Genomic DNA, 24988 nt, shown 5'->3' with positions numbered 1-24988 from the left:
AGAATTTTGCTAAGTGGAACTGTGTATAAACACGACTGCCTCCAACTTTCAAATGCAGACATACCCGCTTCTTTAGGTTACTAAAGTTTCAATATTCTTAGTTGATTGGGCAACTGACAGCATTTTTTTTCTTTCTATCCCCTTAGACCCAACTTATCTGGCAAAGTGTTTTTTCTGCTCTTGGCGCTGTATTTTAGTTCAACTATAAAGCACACTTCTGAATGTTTCAGTGCTACTTACTAAGCTCTTCAATGCATATTCAGTTTTTTTAAGATTTACTGAGTGTGTTGCCCTACCAACTAGCATTTCATGTTTAAATTGATCTTTTGTGCAATAAACCACATAAAAACACTTTTTGTGTTGTGATAAAAAGTATTACAATAATTATTTTATTTTCACTGTAACCTTCACTGAATGTTTCATTTTAATACACAATTTTAGTCATTTCATTGTCTTTAGAAAGTTCATTTCATAAGTGCAATCAAGTGATTTCTTACTGTCGTACTTCATCATACCTATTTTTCCCAATAACTAACGATGTTTGATAATAAACAGCGATACATACTCATGTTCAACATTGTTAATGATAACTGATAGAAGGCATTCTGTAATATTGTTTTTGAGTTCATGAATAGGGGGTGGCGGTGTGAATCGGTAATTTTTCAACTACATAGTAATATCTTCTTGCTTTATTTTTGGTGAAGTGTTATAAAAACAATATTTGCTGAGTTTGTGGTAAAACTACGATATGATTATCTAACTTTTCAGGGACACCGTAGGGAAGGTCTTCAGAAATTTCGACCACCTGGGGTTCTTAAAATACACCCGTGTCTAAGCAGACAGGTCTCAACCATTGCTTCTTTAATAGAAATTGCGGCCACAGCCAGGGTTTGATTCTGCAACCTTCAGTTCAGCGGTCAAGGGTTACGTGAAGGGTATACTGAGTGGGGGCTGTAGTCTTGCTTCCAAAGATGCATGTTAAGTAGAGGAGTTTGGTGCCAACCAGGCATCTCTGCTAGTGCTTTGACGTTGTGTCTCTCACATACTTATTTTACTGCAGTACTTACTTATTTTAGCATGCACGCAATTTTCAGCAGCTCTGGGTAGTGTTTGCTGATGTTTTTTGATGTTTTTTTATCACGTTCCCAATATTTTGCAATATTTAAAACTGTCGCATGTATTCTAAGTTAGTTGTAAAGTTATATTTGTTCCTTCTTTTACTGTCTGTAAGGCTGCATACATTTGTTATTACTTATTAGCCTGTAAGGCCCAACAAGTCACTGTGATACGCTTTGCATACCGTACATGACATGGCTAATTTGGGTGTGCAGAGCCTATTTAAGCATCCCATATAGTTTTTAATGCCTTGAAAATTGCTTTGTGATCAGAAGTTACGGTTGTGAAAAGTGTGTTTTTCAGAAATGAGTGTATTCTCTATTACCTAGAATAATGCTGAAAAATTATTGGGCTAAAGCTTCATGAGGTTGAAGCTGATTGGTTATTTTTATCTTTCTTCAGCCACCGACAAATACACATTACCTGTCTGAATATTGTCTGTGAAATGCTCAAAACTGTAGTATAAACAATAACAAATCACTTATTTTACAGAGTTTCGTATCTATGTTCATGTATATTTTAATTACAGCAGCCGTATTACGCCGCACCGTGCAGACTATGCAACGGGCGTAATTGCTGGTCTGCCTAAGAGGTGGTTACTTACAGGACACATCTAGGACGGAGACTTTGAGGCGACATAAAATTGGCGGCCGAATCGCGACAGCTGGGAGCCATACAGGATGGTCACTGATGAGAAACATACAGAATGATGCCTTGGGGCAACATAGAGGTGGCGGCCAAATTGCGACACTTGGGAAACTTACAAATTGCCTCCTCATGTGGCCTCGGAAAACCATACAGTACACTTACAGGACGTTGCCGTTTTCATAAGAAACATAGGCTTAGCAAAGCAGCAAGAAAACACGCAATTTCAGGCATTTTTGTAAATGATGCGGCAACTTTTAAGGCGCAAAAGTGCTTTTTTTTTCGGGTGATGTGCAGTCTGTAAAAATAATGTAAACGTCTATATGCAAACATTTATTGAGAAAACGCCTTGCGAAATACACAAAAAGTGGCTTTTTGGGGGGAGATTCAATCGTAATATAGGCATCAAGAACTTCGTGTTAAAAATACATAAGATAGTTTATAACGTGATCCATTGTCTTTTGTTTTGATCTGGAAAATTTTATTTCTGTAAATTTTGTTTCAAACGAAAAAATGGAAAAAATTGTTTTGATGTGCACAACCAACGTCAAGGATAATGAGTAGGGTTGCCTACTTCACTGTAAAACACCAGCTCGTTCTCGATGCTTTTTCAGGCTTGTAATTTGGACAACGTCATTTTTTCAAGCATATTCTGGCTAGGTCGATTCGCATTAGTGCATACATATTACACCCAACTTGCTTGTTTCTCTTCATAGATGGCTTTCTCTGCAGTAGGGAAAGTTACCGACAAACGAAAAATCGGCAACGGTATTCACTCACTGATTATGCTTCATTTTATCTCCCACTGATACATGAATCAAATGGTTTTCTGTTCTCAGGTACTTGATATTCGCAGAGAAAAAGTGGTTCTTGTTTAACAAACAATACCAAAAAGAAAATTATGACCTTGCTTTTTGTGATGAGTCATCGTCTTTCAAGACCCTAAACGTTAATATCAAAGTATGCTACCTTGCCAATCGGAGCACTTTCTTTCAGTCGAATTTAACTAGTTGAGCAGAACGATGTAAGGCCAACATGATGGGCAGAGAAAGTGGACGGTCTGAAATGATGAAGTTGTCGGATGCCTTTCACAGCTAGCATCATGGCCAATCTCGAAGTGAGCTTGCTTCTTTTTTCATGAATTGTTTAATTAGGCGCCCCTATTACTGAAATTCTTTTTACATATCTTTCCGCACACAGAAATAAACCGTGTTGCGTCTGAATCTTACCACCACGTGGCCTCTGTAAGCTTGCTTTTGCTGCCAGACGATTTATTAGGCAGCCGCCACCATCGCATGCACTTATACCACATGAGGTGGCAATGAAGTTCCACTCTGCCGAAAAGTTGTGGTCTTACGCGTGGTAGCGAAGGTTCAAAAAGTTTTTTTTTGTTTTTGTATTCAGAGGAATCTTCATCAGAAAAATAATGAATTATTTTCACTTGTGGCAGGTTTTGTGTCACTTTTTCCAGCTCTATGCAGCGAATTGCATCCACGGTGACTGTGTCGTGCTCTGCGCAATCTGAAGTTATGGCAAAAATCGCACAGAAACACCTTCACAGGTGTTTTCCTGGTCAATAAAATAGACATGTATAAGGTGCACTATGGCCTGTGCATTTACTCACTGGTACGACTGAGGCTGGTCCTTAAGTATAAAAGTGTAATTTTCTGCAAAATCCATCACCACAGCAGCCTATAGAGGAATTCAGTTTGAGTTAATTTCATGGAAGTACCTGGACTGCTGCTTGCTAACAAAATTATCTGTCTTCAGGTTACTGAGCATGCAAGCAAACATTTAGGAAAATTCTTCTAAGAGAACAATGGTTTTGAGTAGCAGTGAACTCCGCTTATCCATTTCTGGACATGTATGCTGTCTCTGCTCTTAAAAATACGGACGAGGCTTTGCTACAGCAGAATTACTGCATAATTTGTGCAGGAGGTGATTGTACTATTGCTAAACATCCAGTCTTCGTTATTAGGCCCGCATGCCAATGTAGCCAGGAGCTCTTCAGTTGTGTGTGTGACGCCATTGGCATCAAGCATTAGCTTAGTTTTGGTGGCTCATGCACACGCACACTGTGTGCCTGCCACTGTCACCAGGCTGGACACAGTAGCAGAGAGGGAAGTGTGGAGAACGCACACACTAAATTGAAGATATTTTTCCATGTTTCATGAATCTCTTTGAGATTCGTCAAAATCACACGCTTCTGTTTGCCTTACAAAGTGTCCTTTATTTTCTGGTAAGAAATATGTTCCCAAATCTTTGGTAAGGCTTTTGAAAGTGAAGTTTGTCAATTGTACATAAAGAGACGACGCACTGTAAAGGACAAAAACATCACAGCATATCCACGAAGTGAGTGATGATGAGTATGGCCGAGCTTCGGCGGGTTATATAAGTGAACCGTTAATTGTCCATCCATCCATCCGTCTGTCCGTCCGTCTCTCTGTGTCTGTCTGTCTGTTTGTCTGTCTCTCTGTCTGTCTGTCTGTCTGTCCGTCTGTCTGTCTGTCTTTCTGCCTGTCTGTCTGTCTGTCTGTCCATCCGTCCGTCGTTAGTCCGTACATCCGCATCTGCTGAGTGAGTCATCGCACTAGGCATTCACGTAAGAGCAAGGAAGGGTTGACCCACGGCTTTAAGAGCTTCACCCCTAAAAGAAGCACACGGAATCAAAGACAATTGTCATCAATTTCTAGTGCTTGGAAGGTTGTCTATCCGTCCCGAGAAGAAAAAGTTTTTATGCGAGCACAATGCTTGAGGCACGCGTACTTTGAAGCATGGTAGCTAACTGCAGGTAGACACTGATTCTAGAGTCCGTTACTACGTGGTCCCCATACGGCATCGCTATATGAAGGTGTAGAGATGTAAAACGCCGACCATTATTTCTCTCCACGTGTTATCGTTGTGCGCCCGGTACTCACTGATGAATATCGACGGGAGGGTGTCCTTGTAACATAACACACCCGGTGGGAAAATAACCAGCGCACAGTTTTAAACAGTGCATAGACAACAAAAGCCATTTGCTGATTATTGCAACGTGGTGAAAAGACGCTCCGAATATTATGATGTGCCCTGGATTTTACTCGTTTCGTTATCGCTCTTGCTCAGTTAATAATCTTTTTCATTTCTTGAACAGTTAGGTGCTTTTTTACTCCATTTTGGTCAATGCAACATGATTAATATATTACGCAGTAAAATTTTTACACCCTTAAGGGTGTAAACTGGCTTGTCGCCAGAGGAACACCCCATGGGTGTTTTCAGATACACCCTACTGAAAAGGTGTTAGCTGAACACCCTACACGAAGGGTGTTCAGCAAAATGTTAGGGTGTTCTTATACTTCAACACCCTTCTAAGAGGGTGTTGAAAGGGTGTGCGACCTTCGAGTAAGGTATTATTCGAAGGTCGCAGGTTCGGTTCCTGTCCGTGGTAAGTTATCTTTTCACCCACGTTTCTTTCTTCACATTTACATTACAGTTCGGTCTAATAGCTTTCCCTATACTTTCCTTAACAATATTGTCTGTTTAATCTCAACATATACATATACATATATATATATATATATATATATATATATATATATATATATATATATATATATATATATATATGTATATATATATGTATATATATATATATGTATAAGTGTGTGTGTGTGTGTGTGTGTGTATAAGCAAGCTTACTGAAATGGAATAATATTCCTCAAAGCCTTCTTTGTAAAGCGGACTATAGAAATTTAGACTGCCTGTTATGGTTATACAATAAATACAAATATTTAGTGTTAAATAGCATAAGCATCTCGGGTATATCAATTGGTGGCTCAGTGAGTTGATACAGCAAGAGTGCTTGGTATGCATACGTTTGTGTAGACAGAGAAACACATTATATTGAAAACATTATTACCCGTAACAGTGCACACGTCTCATCAGGATGTAGACATATACATATTTCAGCAACTTAATTTGCAGTTTCACTTCGTATCGCGAAACCATGCGAGTTCAGCCTCATGTAGTTCATTTCAAACTTTCTGATTATACAAAAACAACAGAGCTGCTTGGGTAGACATTGTTTCCACTTATTGATAAATATCTTTTTCCACTTCCTAAAAGTAAACATATATTGGCGTAAGATAAATGTCAAGAACATGTACCACAACGCAGGTTTTCTCTCAGCTGAAAGCAAACACATTTATTATGATATCTCATACATACTACAGTTAGAGCATTTTACCGCCAATATTCGAACAGGTAAGGTCAGCGGCTGAAGAAAGATGATTAACAGATCAGCCCTCACCCCATGAAGCTTCACCACGTATTAAAATGTCAAGTTTTATTTTTCAGTATCTTTCTAGGTAATAGAGACAGCATCAGCATCCATTTCTCAGAAACACACTCTTCACAACAAAATCAAAATGAGAGCCGACAGGTGGAAATGCCTCAGATAGGCTGACCAAAGTTTCGATTGGAGAACCTATCTTCGTCAAAGGTGCCTAGCCTTCTCATCCTTGGCATATTAGTTTCAAGGGGGTTAGTAAGGGCGTCATGTCCTGGTGGTGGCATGTGTCCCTGTTGGCAATCGTAGCCTGAAAAAAAACTATAAAGCAGAGGAGTGCAGTCCTTGCTTCATTTCAAGTTGGGTGGTAGTGATTCAGAATGTTCTCAGAGGGTGGAGAAAAAAAGAAAGGAAAAAAAGGAAACACCCAAAGTAGGAGCGGTGTGCTGCCAATGGGTGGCTGCTACAGACACGAAAAAAGCAAAGAGCTTGAAATTTCGAAGCCAACAGACGGTCCCTGCGTTTGGCCATCACAAAGGGTTGCCGGCGATAACGGCCTATGCTGTTCTCAAACATCTATGAATGAGACTCGTAAGAAAGAGGTTCCAAAAAAACGCAAGAGAGAAGCAGGCGGCTACTTTTAAATGCCAAGATGCCAAAGGTAAGTGACACCAGCTGTGTTGGGAAGACCACGTGTTTATTGAGGAAGGTCATTGGTTAAAATATGCTTTCACTATCCCCGTAGGTGTCCCGCTCAACGGAATTGCCTCAAGAATTTGGTGGCATGTTGGCAGAGAAATAGGCAAGTTCGGAATGCAAAGAGAATAAGCAACGACGAGAGAAACACAAAAGAAAAGAAAAAATGAAAAAAAGGCGAATTGGTGGTAGGTGACACGCTAGCGTTAACAGACGAGGAAAGGAAAAAAGAGACGCAGAGAAATTTGTGGCTTGGCAATTACTTAATTGTGCACGGTAGGAGTGTTTTTTGAAGCGACAAAAAAGGAAAGAAAGTTGTGGTTGAAAGGCTCTGGAAAATAAAAACTTTGTAGTTGTGTGTATATAGACACATGTATAAATTAATTAAAATTAAAAAAATTATTGCGAATATTATTATTACAATACGTAGGTTAGGAGTGATTCCATGTAATACCAGTTATGTCTATTTGAAGGTTGAACGTTTCTAGTCCCTAAATACGGCCGCAATTATGCAATGGCTTTGAGCGATTCCAAATTACTACGTGCAACATTGATTCCTGATGGGTATAGGGACATAAATTTGTGTATAAAGTATGATTTCACGTATTTCTTCTCTCGTGGTGACCGGAAATTATTTTGTAGAATGTAAAGCTTTGCTTTTTCAAAATTGGGGTCCTGTTGGTGGAAGTGACCGGCTACTACTTTCGGTAAATTGTGCTTTGTGTCTGCACGGTGGCCGTTAAGACTTACGTGAATTGGCGGCCCAGTTTCGCCTATATATTGTTTTCTACAGCTGGCACACTTAGAAAAGTATATTAGGTTGTTTAAAAGTGCAGGTGAAGCTCTATGTGACCTTTTGAATGTAGCCAGATGCTGTGCTTTTTATGTTGGTAGCCGGCTGTATATATTTGCAGGGTGAGCACCTGGGCCGGCCCCAGGGATCAGACGTCCTAGTCTAAGTTTGCGTGATCAATCATGTCTTTAAGTTAGCGTTGCAAATGCCACGTGCCACGCATTGCGAATTCCCGCAAAACTTAAAGCAAACACTAGGACGTTTGGTACCTGTGGCCGGTCCAGATGCTCCACATGTAAAAATATATAGCTGGCTAACAACTTAAAAAGCACAGAATCTGACTACATTCACAAGGTCCCATCGATCTTCATCTGCACTCCGAACAACCTAATATACTGTCTTAAGTGTGCCACCTGCAGACGATATATAGGCGAAACTGGGCAGCCAATTCACGTAAGACTGAACGGCCACTGTGCAGACACAAAACACAATTTACCAAAAGCTGTAGCCAGTCACTTCAACCAACAGGGCCACAATTTCAACCAAGCAAAGCTTTATGTTCTACAAATTTCTGCTCACCATGAGAGAGGAAATACATGGAATGATGTTTGATACACAAATGTAAGCACCTACACCGATCACGAATCAATGTAGCACGTCGCAATTCGAAATCACTGAAAGCCATAGCATAATTACGACAGCATTTAGAAACGAGAAAGGTTCAACCTTCAAATAGACATAACCGGTATTACATGGAATCGCTCCTAGACTACAAGTTGTACTATTGATGTTCTCTCAAAATTTTTTAAATTATAAATATAGATATACATGTGTCTATATACACACAACTACGAAGTTTTTATTTTCCAAAACCTTTCGACCACAGCTAACTTTCCTCTTTTGTCGCTTCAAAAAACACTCCTACCGTGCACCATTAAGTCACTGTCAAGCCACAAATTTCTATGCGTCTCTTTTTTCTTTTCCTCGTCTGTTAACGCTAGCGTGTCACCTACCTCCAACCCGCCTTTTTTCATTTTTTCTTTTCTTTCTGTGTCTCGTTGATGCTCAATTCCTTTGCATTCTGAATTTCCCTATTTCTCTGCCAACATGCCGCCAAATTCTTGAGGCAATTCTGTTGAGCGGGCCACCTACGGGGATAGTGAAAGCATATTTTAGCCAATGACTTTCCCAATTAAACACTTTCTCTTCCGAACACATCTGGTGTCGCTTACCTTTGACATCTTAGCATTTAAAGGTAGCCGCCTGCTTCTCTCTCGCGCTTTTTTGTAACCGCTTCCATTCATACATGTTCGAGAACAGCATAGGCCTTTATTGTAGCCAATCCTTTGTGATGGCCAAACGCAGGGACCGTCTGCTGGCTTCGAACTTTCAAGCTCTTTGCTTTTTTCGTGTCTGTAGCGGCAGCACACCGCTCCTACTTTGCGTGTTTCCTGTTTTTTGCTTCCCTTTTTTCTTTACCCTCCCAGAACATTGTGAATTGCTACCAGCCAACTTGAAGTGAAGTGAGGACTACACTTGTTTACTTTCTATTTTTTTTCCGACGGCAATAGCCAACAAGGACACGCACCACCACCAGGAGATGACGTCTCTACTAACCTCCTTAAAGATAACATGCCAAGGTGAGAAGGAAAGGCACTTTTGACGAACGTAAGTCTTCCTATCGAAACGTCAGCCAGCCTATCTGAGGAACTTCCACTGTTCACCCAGACTATCCCACTCTTCACAACAGTTTTTTCTGATCCTAAGACAGTTTTCAAGGCATTCGAAACACTATGGGCTGTTTATATAAGCTCTTCACACACAATTTAGCCATCTGATGTACAATATGCAAAGTATATCAGAGTGACTTGTTGGGCTTCACACTCTTACAAAGTGTAAAAGAAGGAAAATTCGTAACTTCATATCTAACTCAGAATACATGCAACAATCATTACCTCTTGAAAAAATTAGGAATGTAATAAACACCATCACACACTTCGCAAAGCTGCTCAGAAATGCATCTTGATAAAATACTCAAATATTGCAGTATATTATGAATGCAAAAACACAACACCAGTGCACTAGTAGAGATCCCTGGTTGGCACCAAACTGCTGTACTTAAGATGCATCAAGGAAGCAAGACCAGAGCCCACAACTAATATACGCTTCAAGTAACCCTTGACTGCTAAACTGAAGGTCACAAACTCAAACCATGGTTGTGGTGGCTGCAATTTCGATTAAAGAGGAAATGCTTGACATCTGTCTGCATAGACGTGGATGCAATTTAAAGAACCCCAGGTGGTCAAAATATCTCAAACCCTCCACTCCAGTGTTCCTGATAATTATATCGTGGTTTTAACACGTTAACCTCAGTAAATATTATTCTCATTACACTTGACATGAATTAAAGCAAGCAGATATTACTATGTAGTTGAAAAAAATCACCATTCAACCCCCCCGATCCAATGACTCACGTTACAATATTCTAGTATGCTTTCTATTAGTTATCATTAACAATGTTAAACATGAGTATGTATCACTGTAAAATATCCGAAATGGTTTGCTATTGGCAAAGTTAGGCATGACGAAGTATGACAGTAGGAAAACACTTGATTGCACTTATGAACTTCCCAAAGGCACTGAAATAACAAGGTAACTAGAATATATTAGAATATTCAGTGAAGGTTACACTGAAGATAAAATCATTAATGTGCTACTTTTTACCACACAACACAAAAAGTGTTTTTAAATGGCCAATTGCACATAAGGCGTCAATTACCATGACATGCGAGTCTGGCGAGTAACTCACTCAGTAGATATTGGAAAAAACAAAATATCCAATAAAGAGCTCAGTAAGTAGCACTGACACATTCATAAATGTGCTGCCTAGTTACATTGAATTTTAGCCTTAAGAACATAAAAACACCTTGGCAGATTGTGTCCAGGGAGACACAAAGTAATAAAATAATGCTGTCATCTGCCCAATCAACCAAAAATATTGAAATTTTGCAACACAAATAAGCAGGTATGTTTGCAGTAAAAAGTTGGAGGCCGTCGTGTTTCTACACAGTCCCATTTGGAAAACTTTTTTGATTATGTTTATGCTCCTAGATATCCCGTTTGAAAGTAATTTTTCTTTTCATGATTACGCATGCAAGGCAGTGAGGTTCAGCAAAATATCACTCCATAGCGGAATGAGCAGTCGGTTCTTGCTATCGCCAGCGAATAGCAAGAGTAACAATTTTAATGTTTGCCCATGCCTTCCACCCACGGTCAGATTAAATGCATGAATGCAGAGAGTCTGTGCTAGTGCTCACTGTCTAGCACACATAATAATGCAAGCCGCAACTAAATTTCCAGCAGGATATCAGAGCACAGGCATGCTAGAATTCTTACAAATGATAATATGTAGAAATGTGACTGGCTCAAATTTTAACACATACATGATCTCCTGCTGCAGCCACTATTAAGTTGATTAATAAAACTTAATGGCACCGCTGACAGTGATAATTATTGTCTCACATTGCATCCTCCTTGATACATAGCTATCAGCAGAGGTGGCTTTTACATACACAACTTACAGCACTGACTTCTCTTTTAAGGAAAAACAAAATGGTTAACTTTGAACACCCTGAACCTTTGTGCTCCTTGAATACAGCTACCAGGTGGCTCTCTGCAGCTCGCTTTTTAGAAGAAACAGTAGCCATGCGCTGCTGATGTGCACCAGCAATGAAATTTTCCACGAGCCAGCCTTGATGATGGGCTAGTCCAGACGTCTCCCACACTCTCTTCCTACGACGAGCATGTATAGGCTGCGAGAGAAACAAAAAAACAATTTACTGATGTGTCTGTTGGCGAAGCAGAATTTAGAACTCTATTTAGAACGAACTGGAACGTTGTGTTTTAAAAGAGTAGGATGTACGAAAACCAGACATGTTACAACAAAAACATCCTCAATGTTTATGGCAAACATAGCTGCCACCTTACGAAAGAATATGCATTTTCCGCATAACAGATGTGTAACAAATTATACTTGAATAGCGCTCTGGCATAGTGCGTATACATGTCAATTCATTAATAGGGCAGCGCGTACATGACGGTATGCGCTTTGGTCAACCATCTATTGGAGGTAACACAAAATTAAATAATGAATTTTAGTTTGAACACAACTAGTGCAACTTTCTTCTGGCTGCCTACATTACGACGATTATGTCGATAACATAGAAAATTGGTTTCACTAAATTACTATTGTCAACTATTAAATTATGGCTGTTAATTCAATGATTCCAGGTGGCTAAAAAGGCAGTGCCCCTCACTCATCCCTACATACCCCTCATTACAGGCTGTCTAATAAATAATGGGAAAGAATGTCGAAATGCCAATACAATGCACCCATATTGAGCTAAATATCATCCCAATAAAGCATGCAAGCTTCTGCAACAATCTCAGTAACAAGAATACTGGAAGGCATTGGTCACGATTTAGCAATGCACAATGAACATTTGACGAGACTGATTTCTGAAGTTGTGTAATTGCATCAATGCCAACAGGTTAAAACATGTAGTCTATATTCATGATTGCCAGATGAACATACTGTACAATTTTCAATTTTCACAGTAATATCTGCATGTCTTATGTATGCATACTATGATGTATAACATTATTGCAAGTTTTGAACGTTAAATAATTCATTAGTTTCTCCAAACAACACAGATCCCTTCTATAACTGTAGCGCATGCTTATAGAATTTACTTAAGCTTGTCATTTGATGTGAAGACAATTAAAACAACATGCTGACCCCAATTGAAAGCATGACGTTTTGGCCCCCACACAGGAGCCCTATTCACAAGTGACAAATACTGTGCTTTTATTTGTGGCCAGTGTATGGTTTTTCAATGTTTTCATGCGAGTTTCTGAGCAGACGGGCATAAGCTTGTAATCTTATTAAATGCCGTTGGAGGTGGTGGTCTAAACTGTCCTTACTGTTCGTACAAGTAAAAGTGCTTAGCAAAGTTTGAACACAAAGTTTGGGTGAGGCACATACAATATTTAATAAAGCACCACAAAGTAATTAATTCTAACCATAGCCAAAACAAGCTGGATAAAATAAAATGTGCTCTACCGCAGGAACTACTGATCAAATTAGGGCTCGCACAGTTAAGCTACAGTTATTCGGCCCCCATAAGCCATGAAAATTTTGTTCGGAAATACAGTTCAAGTTTAACGAACGGCTCAAAATGCATGAGTCCCGAACGCATCAGGCAACTTATGTTGCGGGTGTATAACGTAAGCTCCGATTTGACTAAACGGGCTACATAAACACCTAAGCGTACATACGTGCAAGCCTTGCGAGCCGTATCTAAGACGAGGCAGCATGCAGCACGCGAACTCGAGTAACACGGTAGTTCAAAGATGCGTGCTGGCGTCGATGCATACACGGGCATATGTTCGGCTACCCGCAGAAATTTCTGATAGCAGTTTAAAAAAAGGACGTACAACATATGAAACTGTTTTCAAAATGTTTTGGACGAACAACATATGAACCCGTTGACTCCTGTAGCACACAATATGAACAGGCATGCAAACAAAAATCCTCAAGTTAAGGGAACCAAACATACGCGCCCTAGGCCTAATCAACGCCTACAGCTAACAAACGCCGTCTTCGCCCAACAATTATTTAACCAAAATATTGGTCCATCGTGAGCAGGGCCCCCTGCCAACACTACTGGCGACAGAGGCTGGCGCCGTCACAACTCGCACAAACAACGCGCCGCCGAATTCCCACTGCGCACGCACGCGCCATGTGCTTCACACACCGAAGTATGCTTGAATCGAAAGAAAAAGCTCGCCCACGCTTGACTTCCCACAAAAGCGCCTTCATCCTGATGAAACGACATACACAAACAGGTTCGCTACGTTAAAAAACCTCACTTATTGCTTACATGTAACGGAAAAACGTAGCATGGCGTCGTTATCACGCTCTCGGTGTTGACAAAGCGCAGACAGCAGGAATGTGGTACGTACCTGGCGAGAGTTCCAGAATGCGACGCCACACGTCCTCGCTTGAGTAGAGTTCATTTTCGTAATAGGCAGCACCGGCAGAACACAAAACACGAACGCAGCGCGCAAGCACACCTCAAAAAACGAGAAAAATCGATGCAGAACCGACCAGCTGCGACGCGCCCGGCAAGCGACGGCAGCGAGCAAGCACGCCTGTGAGCACGCCCGAGCAAGTATCGTGGTTACAGCTCCGCAGACATACAATGGTGCAATAGAATGCTTTGGTGATGCATTTAAGTATAAAAAGTAAACGGAAATGTATATACCATAATAACTAAGGGAAAAATAATTTAATCTCCACAAACAAACAAAATTAACGTATAAATTTAGCGCGTGAAGTTTGAAACGCTTGCACGTACAATGCAATTTTAACAAATTAACAACAGCGTTAATAATCACCTAAAACACTCAAGTTCTTGAATTCTAAATATACTATTGTCGACGCACACATTTACACACAAACTTTTATTTCAATAATTGATGACGGCTATGCATAGGCGTGTCCACCACGGGGGTAGGGGGGCGGGGGTGGTCCTTGGTCATTTAGGGGGCAACGTAAATTCCTATAGGTACATGGAGAAATAGAGATGGGCACTGTAACTCGACGGGGGTTGGGGGTTGCAGTGCCCCCTGCTGATCACCTCATACACCCCTCCCCCCTCGAAGGGATGTCAAACTGAATAGATAGCAAATACCAATTTTACGGCGTGGGTTGCAGTGTCCCACAATATATATATATAATGTTACGGGTAACGTATTTAATAAGTTAAATACAATGCACTGTGCTAGGCGAACAAGATGGCGACAGTTCATCAACAACCAGCCACCAACGTCGTCTTTCTCTTTCTTCCAGACAGGCTGTGCCGGCGGTTGCGTGTCATAACCCCCCGGCGGTAGAAGCACCGTCTCGGTGCTTGAGCAACTCGGATGCGGTAGAAGGAGGGTGATAGGGCTTGAGTCGGGCTATGTGCACGATGTCACTCGAAGGTGACGATGATGACGTTGAATCGGCTGGCACGATCTCGTATGTAACGTCAGTCACCTGGCGAACGACGCGGTATAGTCCAGTGTAGCGTGATAGCAGTTTTTCAGAAAGCCCTACACGCCGAGTGGGGGACCAGAGGAGGACAAGGGAACCCGGTGAAAAGTGCACGTTTCGATGATGGGAATCGTAGAGCTGTCTTTGGTGCTCCTGTGAAGCCTGCAGGCGGCTGCGGGCGAGTTGGCGTGCGTGGTCGGCTCGCGCGATGGCTTCGCCGGCATACTCCGTGACCGAGGGCAGCAAGGTGTCAAATGGTAGGGCGGGTTCTCGGCCGTATAGAAGATAGAATGGTGAATAGCCGGCAGTGTCGTGACGTGACGAATTATATGCGAACGTCACAAATGGTAAATGAACGTCCCAGTCCTGGTGGTCGGCCGCTACGTATTTGGAAAGCATGTCGGTTATGGTGCGGTTGAGGCGCTCCGTAAGACCGTTCGTTTGCGGATGGTACGAAGTGGCAAACTTGTGCTTGGCCGAGCAAGAGCGCAGGATTTCTTCAACGACAGCTGATAGGAAGGTGCGGCCCCGGTCAGTGAGAAGTTGGCGTGGAGCTCCGTGTACTAAAATAATATCAAATACCAGAAAGTCCGCCACATCGGTTGCGCAACTCGTCGGAAGTGCTCGTGTGATAGCGTACCGTGTCGCATAGTCAGTGGCGACAGCGATCCATTTGTTGCCTGAGCTGGAGATCGGGAATGGGCCAAGCAGGTCGAGGCCAACTCGAAAAAAAGGTTCAAAGGGAATGTCGATCGGCTGAAGGAATCCAGCTGGTAGCGAAGATGGCTTTTTGCGGCGCTGGCAGGGTTCACAAGCGGCGACGTAGCGTCGAACAGAGCGGGCAAGACCAGGCCAAAAGAAACGACGACGTACGCGGTCGTATGTGCGAGAGACGCCCAAGTGGCCCGCCAAAGGAGCGTCATGAAGTTGGTTGAGAACAGTCGCACGAAGATGTGCTGGTATGACGGGGAGCAAGTCATGGCCATATGGATCGAGGTTACGGCGATACAGGATGCCGTCTTTTACCAAGAACATTTGTAGAGATGCGTCGCGAGGCCTTGACTGAAGCTTGCTAATGATGGTTCGCAGGGAAGCATCCAGGCGTTGTTCGTGGCCAAGGTTGAGTAGCTGCATCACAGACAGAAAGTCTGGAAAGGTGTCATTATGGGCAGCCTCTTCCACAGGGTAGCGTGATAAGCAATCAGCATCTTGGTGTGACCGCCCTGTTTTGTACGTTACGGTGAACGTGTATTCTTGTAATCGTAGGGACCAACGAGCGAGGCGTCCTGTGGGATCCTTGAGTGAGGCCAGCCAGCAGAGCGCGTGATGGTCGGTAACTACCCGGAATGGACGCCCGTATAAGTATGGGCGAAACTTGGCGACTGCCCACACGAGAGCGAGACACTCACGTTCCGTGATTGAATAGTTGCGCTCGGCTGTAGATAGCAGGCGGCTTGCATATGCTATAACACGGTCATGTCCGCGTTGATGTTGCATTAGCATTGCTCCGATGCCATGCCCACTAGCGTCAGTGCGAACCTCGGTTGGAGCTGATGGATCGAAATGGGCTAAAATCGGCGGTGTTGTAAGGAGCGTCGTGAGCTGGGAAAAAGATGAGGCTTGATCAGCACCCCAGAAAAACGGGGTGTCCTTCTTCAGGAGGTTTGTGAGTGGGCGTGCAATGATGGCGAAGTCCTTAACAAACCGTCGAAAGTAGGAGCACAAGCCCACAAAACTGCGAACGTCCTTTGTTGACTTCGGAACAGGAAAGTCCGTGACGGCGCGAATTTTCTCGGGATCCGGGCGAACTCCTGCGGCATCGACGATGTGGCCAAGTACGGTTATTTGACGACGAGCAAAGTGGCATTTCGACGAGTTCAGTTGAAGTCCGGCTCGACGAAAAACTTCAAGAATCGCCGATAAACGCTTGAGATGGGAGTCGAATGTGGGCGAGAAAACGATAACGTCGTCTAAATAACATAAGCAGGTTGACCATTTAAACCCTTGGAGCAACGAGTCCATCATTCTTTCAAATGTGGCCGGCGCATTACAGAGACCAAAGGGCATAACTTTGAAGTGATAAAGTCCGTCAGGAGTGACGAATGCGGTCTTCTCACGGTCCATCTCATCCACAGCGATCTGCCAATAGCCAGATCGAAGGTCGATAGTGGAAAAATACGTAGCACCGTAAAGGCAGTCTAAGGCATCGTCGATTCTAGGCAACGGATAAACATCTTTCTTCGTAATTTTGTTGAGATGCCTATAATCTACACAAAAGCGCCATGTTCCATCCTTCTTTCTGATCAGGACGACAGGAGAAGCCCAGGGGCTACAAGAGGGTTCGATTATGTCTTTTGCAAGCATCTTTTCGACTTCCCGTTGTATGACGGTGCGCTCGGACGCGGAAACACGGTATGGACGTCGGTGAATGGGACTCGCGTCACCAGTATTGATGCGATGAGTAACAACACTCGTTCGGCTTAAAGCCGTGCTGGTGAAGTCGAAAATGTCACTATAGGACTCTAGGACGTGACGAAGGGCTTCCGCTTGATCAGGAGCGAGGTCTGATGGTACCATGTGGTCAACGTCGACGCCCGATGAACGTGATAGAGTTGGTTCATTGTCTGAGGTGCAGCAATCATCCACTCTGAAGGGTTCAACCGTATGGTCTTGTAGAGCAGTAATTTCGGCCAGGGAGATACCTTGTGGAAGAATTTGGGCTGTGAGGGCGAAATTGACAATAGGAAGGCATGCGCGGTTTTCAACGATTGTCAAAATGGTGTGCGGAACAGCGACGCCATGCGTAAGGATCACGGCATGAATTGGTGCCACCATGTATTCACCGTCAGGTACAGGTGGTGTAGAGAAGAGGTCGATATGTGTGACACAGTTAGGCGGAAGGCGTGCGAAATCAATGCAGCAAAGGCGACTTTGGGGTGGGTTGGTCAGATCAGGAAGTAGAGGCATTTCAAGGTCAAGACAGCCGGCTGAACAATCTATAAGGGCCGAGTGAGCGGTGAGAAAATCCATGCCTAGAATTACTTCATGAGGACAGTTTTCTATAACGGTGAAAAGAACAGCAGTGCTTCTATCGGCGATAGTCACACGGGCGGAGCAGATGCCGATAATCGCGGCAGTTCCCCCGTCGGCGACTCGAACGGCTCGGTTCAAGGCGGGTGTGACAACTTTCTTTAGGCGGCGACGAAGAGCAGCACTCATTATGGACACATGCGCGCCAGTATCGATCAACGCGCGCACAGGTACATTGTCTAAAGTAACGTTCAACAGATTCCGGGTGGTCGGTAATGTCACACGAGGATTTCTTGCAGAGGTCGTCGTCAATGCAGCTTCACCTCCAGAAGCTGCACTGCCTAGTTTTCCGGTCGGGGGCGCTGCGAATAGGTCGGAGAGGCAGGACGGCGTTGTGGGGGCGAACGAGATTGACGGCGAGCAGGGGATGGTGAGCGGGCGTAGCGAGGTCTCGTCAGAGGTGCGGCAGAATCAGAAGATGTGGTCGGCATAGGGGAACCAAAATCAAATGTTGAGGACGACTGGTGGTCAGAAGTGGCTTGGGTAGGAGACCCATAGCGTGCCGGCGGAGCCCAGTGATTGCGGCAGTGGCGAGCAATATGACCAACACGTCGGCAGTTGAAGCATATGGGCTTGTCGTCCAGTGTACGCCATTCGGACAAATTGCGCTGTCGAGAGTAGTTGGAACCATATCGAGGAGCGGATGGACGACGATAAAAAGGCTCGGCAGAGTAGACTGGTTGAATGGGGTGTAGGCCGACATTCGATAATTCTTGACGAACGACGGCTTGTATCAGTGAGATAGTGGTCGGTGAAGGATCAGGCGTTGGAAATGGAGTAGCTACTGGTTTGGCTGCCTCGACCTCACGACGAATGATGCGGGTGAGGTTGTCACATCGGGGAACTTGGCGGACGGAGTCATCACACGAGGAAGTAGCAGCTGTGTTCGGCAGGCGCGTGATGCCGTGGGTGACGCGGCGGGCTTTAGCCTGTTCTAGACGGCGGCATTCTGTCAGGATCGTGTCGATGGTCGTGACATTATTAAAAACCAGCAGGTTGAAGGCATCGTCAGCAATCCCTTTGAGGACATGGTTAACTTTTTCGTCTTCTGACATGCGCTGATCGACCTTGCTACAAAGCGCCAAGACGTCAAGAATGTATGACACGTACGATTCAGTAGACGTCTGGGCGCGAGTGGCGAGAGTCTTCTTGGCAGCGAGCTGACGACCAGATGAATCGCCGAAAAGATCACGGATCTTCGATTTGAAAAGATCCCAACTTGTGATTTCGGCTTCGTTGGTTTCGAACCATGTCCGCGGCGTGCCGTCGAGGTAGAACACAACATTGGCCAGCATGAGCGTCGGATCCCAGCGGTGGGTAGCACTGACTCGCTCATACCGGTGCAGCCAGGAGTCAACGTCGATGGTGCCATCAGCGGAGAAAGTTCCAGGATCCCGCAGGGGTGGCAGGGTGACGTAGGTTGTTGACTCGGATCGAGAGACCGGTGGGGATGAGGCATTGGCAGTTGAAGTAGCCGAAGAGTCCCCGGTGTTGCGACCGCTGCGCGTCTCCATCGAGGTACGGGAGTCGTCCACCTCCACCAATAATGTTACGGGTAACGTATTTAATAAGTTAAATACGATGCACTGTGCTCGGCGAACAAGATGGCGACAGTTCATCAACAACCAGCCACCAACGTCGTCTTTCTCTTTCTTCCAGACAGGCTGTGCCGGCGGTTGCGTATCAATATATATATATATATATATATATATATATATATATATATATAAATATGCATATGTGTGTGTGTGTGTGTGTGTGTGTGCGTGCGGGGGCGATAGGCGTGTCTCTCCCTCCTCTCGTAGGCGCTGCGTGCACTGACCATGCCATTCTCTGACCTTTATTTCTTGACCTAAAGCATCACTTCCCGTGCTCCGCATGGTTGCAGAGGGTATACTGTGGATTGTTTTCTTTTTCGACCAAGCACGTGTCGTCTTCGATAATCTTGTGAAAACGACTTGCACTCGAACGGCTTTTGGCCGAGCAAGGGTTCTTGTAATAAATTCAAGCTTTTTTTCTCAATTGCTTCTGCATATGAATATGTGCTGTCTGTAGATCGTGACAGTCCATTCTTCCATTCCCATATAATGTGGACAATATAAAGTGGCAAAGCATGTTGAATCATACAGTGCGAGAAGAAATTAGTATCTTTTACATTTTCTCAATTATTCTTAGAGTGTTCTGTAAAATTTTCACAATGCCTCAATAATTTCCTTGATGTTTTTCATCCCTACGACATTGTTATCCTATAGGAAAGGCATTCCTTGCGCTATGTGTGGTATTTTATTTGCAAGCATGGGTGCAGCTCGATTCTTGCACGTGCACTCCCGCGCCAGTGGTCTGGTGCTTTTGGTGCTGAACTGTTGACCCGCAAGTCGCAGGATCGAATCCTGGTAGTTCACGGCGGCCACATTTTCGGTGGACGAGAAATAGTGCGAGACCTGTGTAGTTAGACTTAGGTGCACCTTAAGTATAACCCCAGGTGGTTTAAATTTTCGGAGACGTTTGGTACGGCGTCTCTAATGATTATATGAAAACTTTGGGACGTTAAACGGAACAATTTTTATTGCAACAATTATAGGTGTACACCCTTCTGTTCTTCAACACCCTAACGAACGGCATAATAACACCCTTATGCCCATTACACCCTTCCCTGAGGGTGTACCAGCAAAGAAAAAGGCGTTACAATCATTCAAAAAGGGTGTAAATCTCTAAAACACCCTTTTACACCCGTATGGGTGTAAAAAATTTCTGTGTATCTTTGTCGACAAATGTGGTTATTTTGTGTGCGTATCTTGTTACTCAGACAAATACAACTGAGATTTTCAAAACCCTAGAACCTTTAACTAACACTCAGACGTTCACACTTTAGGACGCTTACCTTTCGCCGAGGTTGCGCTAGTGAAACATAGAGGCCGACAATATAACCCAGAGCCGTCAGCACGCCAAAAATGGCACAATCAGCAGCGTCCATTTCCTTGGAAGGCGTCATGCCTTTTACCCGCTGTCCTCGTGCTGTCGGGCAGATAATATACTGGCTAAAATCTTATGAAATGCTTTATGGAGAAAATATGGAAACAACATGAATCAACGTTGATATGTTGTATACTAAAAGCTTTTTTTCGTGTCCACTGTATTACGATTCTGATAACTTTGGTTAGCTCTTGAGCATCACCTATGAAATTTTAAAGAAAGTTGACTCAGCTTTTAAATAAGCGGTTGTCTGGTTACCATCAATACAACCTGGGAAGGAGCTCGTGCGTCTGTTAAATTATCACTGTGTGAAGAAGAAGATGTGCCTGCAGCGAGCAGCATCGCCAACGCCCGGCTCTCTCGGCTCGTGCTTCGGTTCGTTGCTGTGCCGATCGCTGGACGGTTCCTCACGCTGTCTCGTCGCTGTCTTTAACGGCTAATAAACCTCCTCACATTTGGTGGAAGGTGCTGTTAATCCCCGTTGCTACACCCTGGAGCTGCGAAGCCGCACGCTACTACCTGTCATGACTGCCAACGCCACTACATCGACGCCTTCGCTCCAGTTTAACTGCCCTGGCCATCCTAGGCTACGGGAGCCGAAGGTCTTCAGCGGTGCGGATGGGACCGACTTCGAAGACTGGCTCGAGCACTACGAACTGGTGAGCGCCAACAATAAGTGGGATGAAGCTGACAAGCTGGGCCACGTGATATTCTATCTCACTGGCGTCGCCGAATTGTGGTTTAATAACCACAAACACAACATCCCCACATGGAGCGTCTTCAAGACGTCATGTACTGAAGTGTTCGGTCGGCCGGCTGTCCGCAAGCAGAGGGCAGAACAGCGCTTGCGCGTCCGCTCTCAGCAGACTGGCGAGACCTTTACCAGCTATATTGAGGACGTCGTCGACCTTTGTCGACGTGTGAATGACACCATGCCCGAATCTGACAAGGTCAAAAACATCCTGAAGGGCATCGACGACGGCGCATTTCAAATGCTCTTGGCAAGGAATCCAACCACAGTTTCTGAAGTCGTCAGCTTGTGTCAGAGCTACGACGAGCTGAAGAAGCAACGCACTCTGACTAGGCAGCCTCAGCCTGGTGGTGAGTCGCTGTCCAGTTTCGACTCCATGCCCGACAATTCACCATTGCTTCAGCAAGTCCGAGCCTTCGTCCGTGAGGAAGTCGCCCGCCAACTTTCCCTAGTGCCCTTTACTCACGAGAACACCACCCGTCTACCTGCCGCGCTTCGCACTGCTATATCGGAAGAGGTTGCACAAGCTGTTCCTCTTGCGCACTACGAGCCACCTCTATCTAGCCGTGGTCACTGCCCGGGTGTCGCACAGCCGGTAGGCGCTCCTGTCGCCTATCCGCCAGCCGTTCAGCCTGTGGCCGCGCCCCTCACCTATGCAACGCAGCCTGTGGCTCCTCCTGTCACCTTTTCGCAAGAGATGCAGCCCGTAGCCGCGCCACTCACATATGCAGACGCTGTACGTAGGCTCCCGCAACCACCCTACACCACGCGCTCACAGCCCGCACACCCGGCTGCTTATACTGCACCTTGGGCGGCAGCACCAGTCGCCAATACCTGGAGGGCACCCGATAACCGACCGATTTGCTACGCTTGCTTCACTCCCGGACACGTTGCTCGCTACTGCCGCCGTCGACCTCAGACGTTCGGCAACTATGCCCGGTCGCCGCATCCCGGCAGCCAACCCTTCGTCCAATACGGGCCGGTCTCACCACCTCGCTATGCGCCTACTGACCACCTTGACTTCCAGCCGCAACGCGCACCCTCTCCTCGTCGGCGATCGCCCTCCCCCATGCGTCGCCGGCCCAGACCTTCTGACCACGAAAACTAAGCAACGCAGTTCAAGAGGCAAGAACTGCGCCGTTTTCGAACTGTCAAAGCCCTCGCTCCTCTCCCGCTAACGTGGTCGCAGTAACTGTTGAAGGTTATTGTACTTTCGCCCTTGTGGACACTGGCGCCGCTGTTTCTGTTATTGCCGCTAATCTCTGCCGTTTATTACGCAAAGTAACGACGCCGCTTTCGGGACTGTCGCTTCACACCGCAAGCGCACAGCAAGTAACGCCTCTCGCAGCCTGCACTGCAAGAGTATCCATCGAAGGCATTCTTTACATCGTGGAGTTTATTGTTCTTCCTGTCTGTTCGCATGACGTCATCCTCGGGTGGGACTTCTTATCCCGCCATAATGCCGTCATAGACTGCGCACGCGCCGAAGTTGAGTTTTCACCCTTGTGTGATGCCCCATTACTGGACGCTCCTCATCAGCCGCCGAAGTTGCTCGTTCATGAAGATACCGATATTCCGCCTGGAAATTTCGCCCTTGTTCCCGTTTCATGCAACGCCTACACTGACGCTACAGTTCTTTTTATGCCTTCCGATATCGTCAAATGTCGTCGAGCTTTGCCGCTGCCTTTCGCAACAATTGACCTTGCCGCCGGAAAAAGCAACATGTTCGTAAGCAATCCGCTTTCCACACCTGTCACATTGCTTGCGGGGGAATGTCTCGGCCGCCTGCAGGATCTCGACCCTTCGTTTTTGTTTGATGTCCCGGACGACTACTGCGACCACCCCAAAGCACTGTCGGCACTCGGGGAGTCGTCCGATGATACGTTTTTCAGCGCCATCGCCGACACTCTCACTTCCACCGAACATGCCGAGCTGCTGGATCTTCTCCATGAGTTCAGAAGTTCGTTCGATGTGTCGCAACCTCAACTGGGCCGCACATCACAAGTCAAACATCATGTTGACACCGGCCTACACCAGGCACTGCGTCAAAGACCATACCGTGTCTCCGCTGAAGAGCGCCGCGTCATCAACGATAAAGTCGAAGATATGCTTCGTAGAGACGTCATTCGACCATCTCACAGTCCCTGGGCGTCTCCCGTCGTCCTTGTGCGTAAGAAAGACGGATCTATCCGATTTTGCGTGGACTATCGTCGTTTGAATAAGATAACCCGCAAGGACGTCTATCCTTTGCCGCGCATTGATGACGCCATTGACACCCTTCACGGAGCGGAATTTTTCTCGTCGCTAGATTTGCGGTCTGGCTACTGGCAGGTCCCAATGGCAGAAGCCGATCACCAAAAAACGGCATTTATTACACCAGACGGACTATATGAATTTAACGTCATGCCCTTTGGGCTTTGTAACGCGCCTGCCACGTTTGCACGTCTTATGGATAATACGCTACGTGGCCTCAAATGGAATATGTGCCTCTGTTACCTCGACGATGTCGTGGTTTTCTCCCACGACTTTCCTACGCACCTCCTTCGCCTCAGGCACGTTTTGAGTTGTCTGACCAACGCTGGTCTGCAGCTTAACCTGAAAAAATGCCGCTTCGCTGCACGCGAGCTCGTCATCCTAGGCCACATCGTGTCCAAACACGGCGTATTACCAGACCCAGCAAAACTTCGAGCAGTCACAGAATTTCCCAAGCCGACGACCATGAAAGAACTTCGCAGTTTTGTAGGCCTATGTTCCTATTTCCGGCGCTTTGTTCGAAATTTTGCATCTATCATGTCACCGTTAACCCAGCTTCTTCGCGGTGACGTGAACCTCACCTCCTGGTCCCCTGCATGTGACGTTGCCTTCACTACTCTGCGCCGTCTGCTCACTTCCCCACCTATTCTTCGCCACTTCGACCCGACGGCTCCTACCGAAGTGCACACCGACGCCAGCGGCGTCGGGCTAGGCGCTGTCCTCGCTCAACGAAAGCCCGGCTATTCAGAATACGTTGTAGCCTACGCTAGCCGCACTCTGACGAAAGCCGAAACTAATTACAGCGTGACAGAAAAAGAGTGTTTGGCTCTGGTGTGGGCGCTTGGAAAGTTCCGGCCGTACTTATACGGCCGCCCGTTTGATCTAGTAACGGATCACCACGCGCTTTGCTGGCTCTCCACGTTGAAAGACCCTTCTGGCCGCCTTGCGCGATGGGCACTCCGCATCCAGGAGTACGACATTCGCGTCGTATACCGCTGCGGACGCAAACACTCTGACGCAGATGCCCTGTCCCGCTCACCTTTACCACCAGATCAGACGTGCGGAAACACTTGCCTCCAGACCTTGTCATCGCTAAATCTCGACTCTGTTGCCACCGAACAACGTCGTGACCCGTGGATCGCCTCTCTTATCGAATATTTATCTGGCACGCCCAACCTTCCAGTATCTCGATCCCTCCGACGTCAAGCTTTCCATTTCGCCATCCGCGATCACCTTCTTCATCGACGCAACTACGCTCCCGATGGCCGCCGGTGGTTGCTGGTCATTCCACGCACTTTAAGATCG

Source organism: Rhipicephalus microplus, chromosome 7, assembly GCF_043290135.1.
Source record: "Rhipicephalus microplus isolate Deutch F79 chromosome 7, USDA_Rmic, whole genome shotgun sequence".
In the NCBI taxonomy this organism is placed as follows: Eukaryota; Metazoa; Arthropoda; class Arachnida; order Ixodida; family Ixodidae; genus Rhipicephalus; species Rhipicephalus microplus.
Note: the sequence above shows the minus strand (reverse complement) of the source record.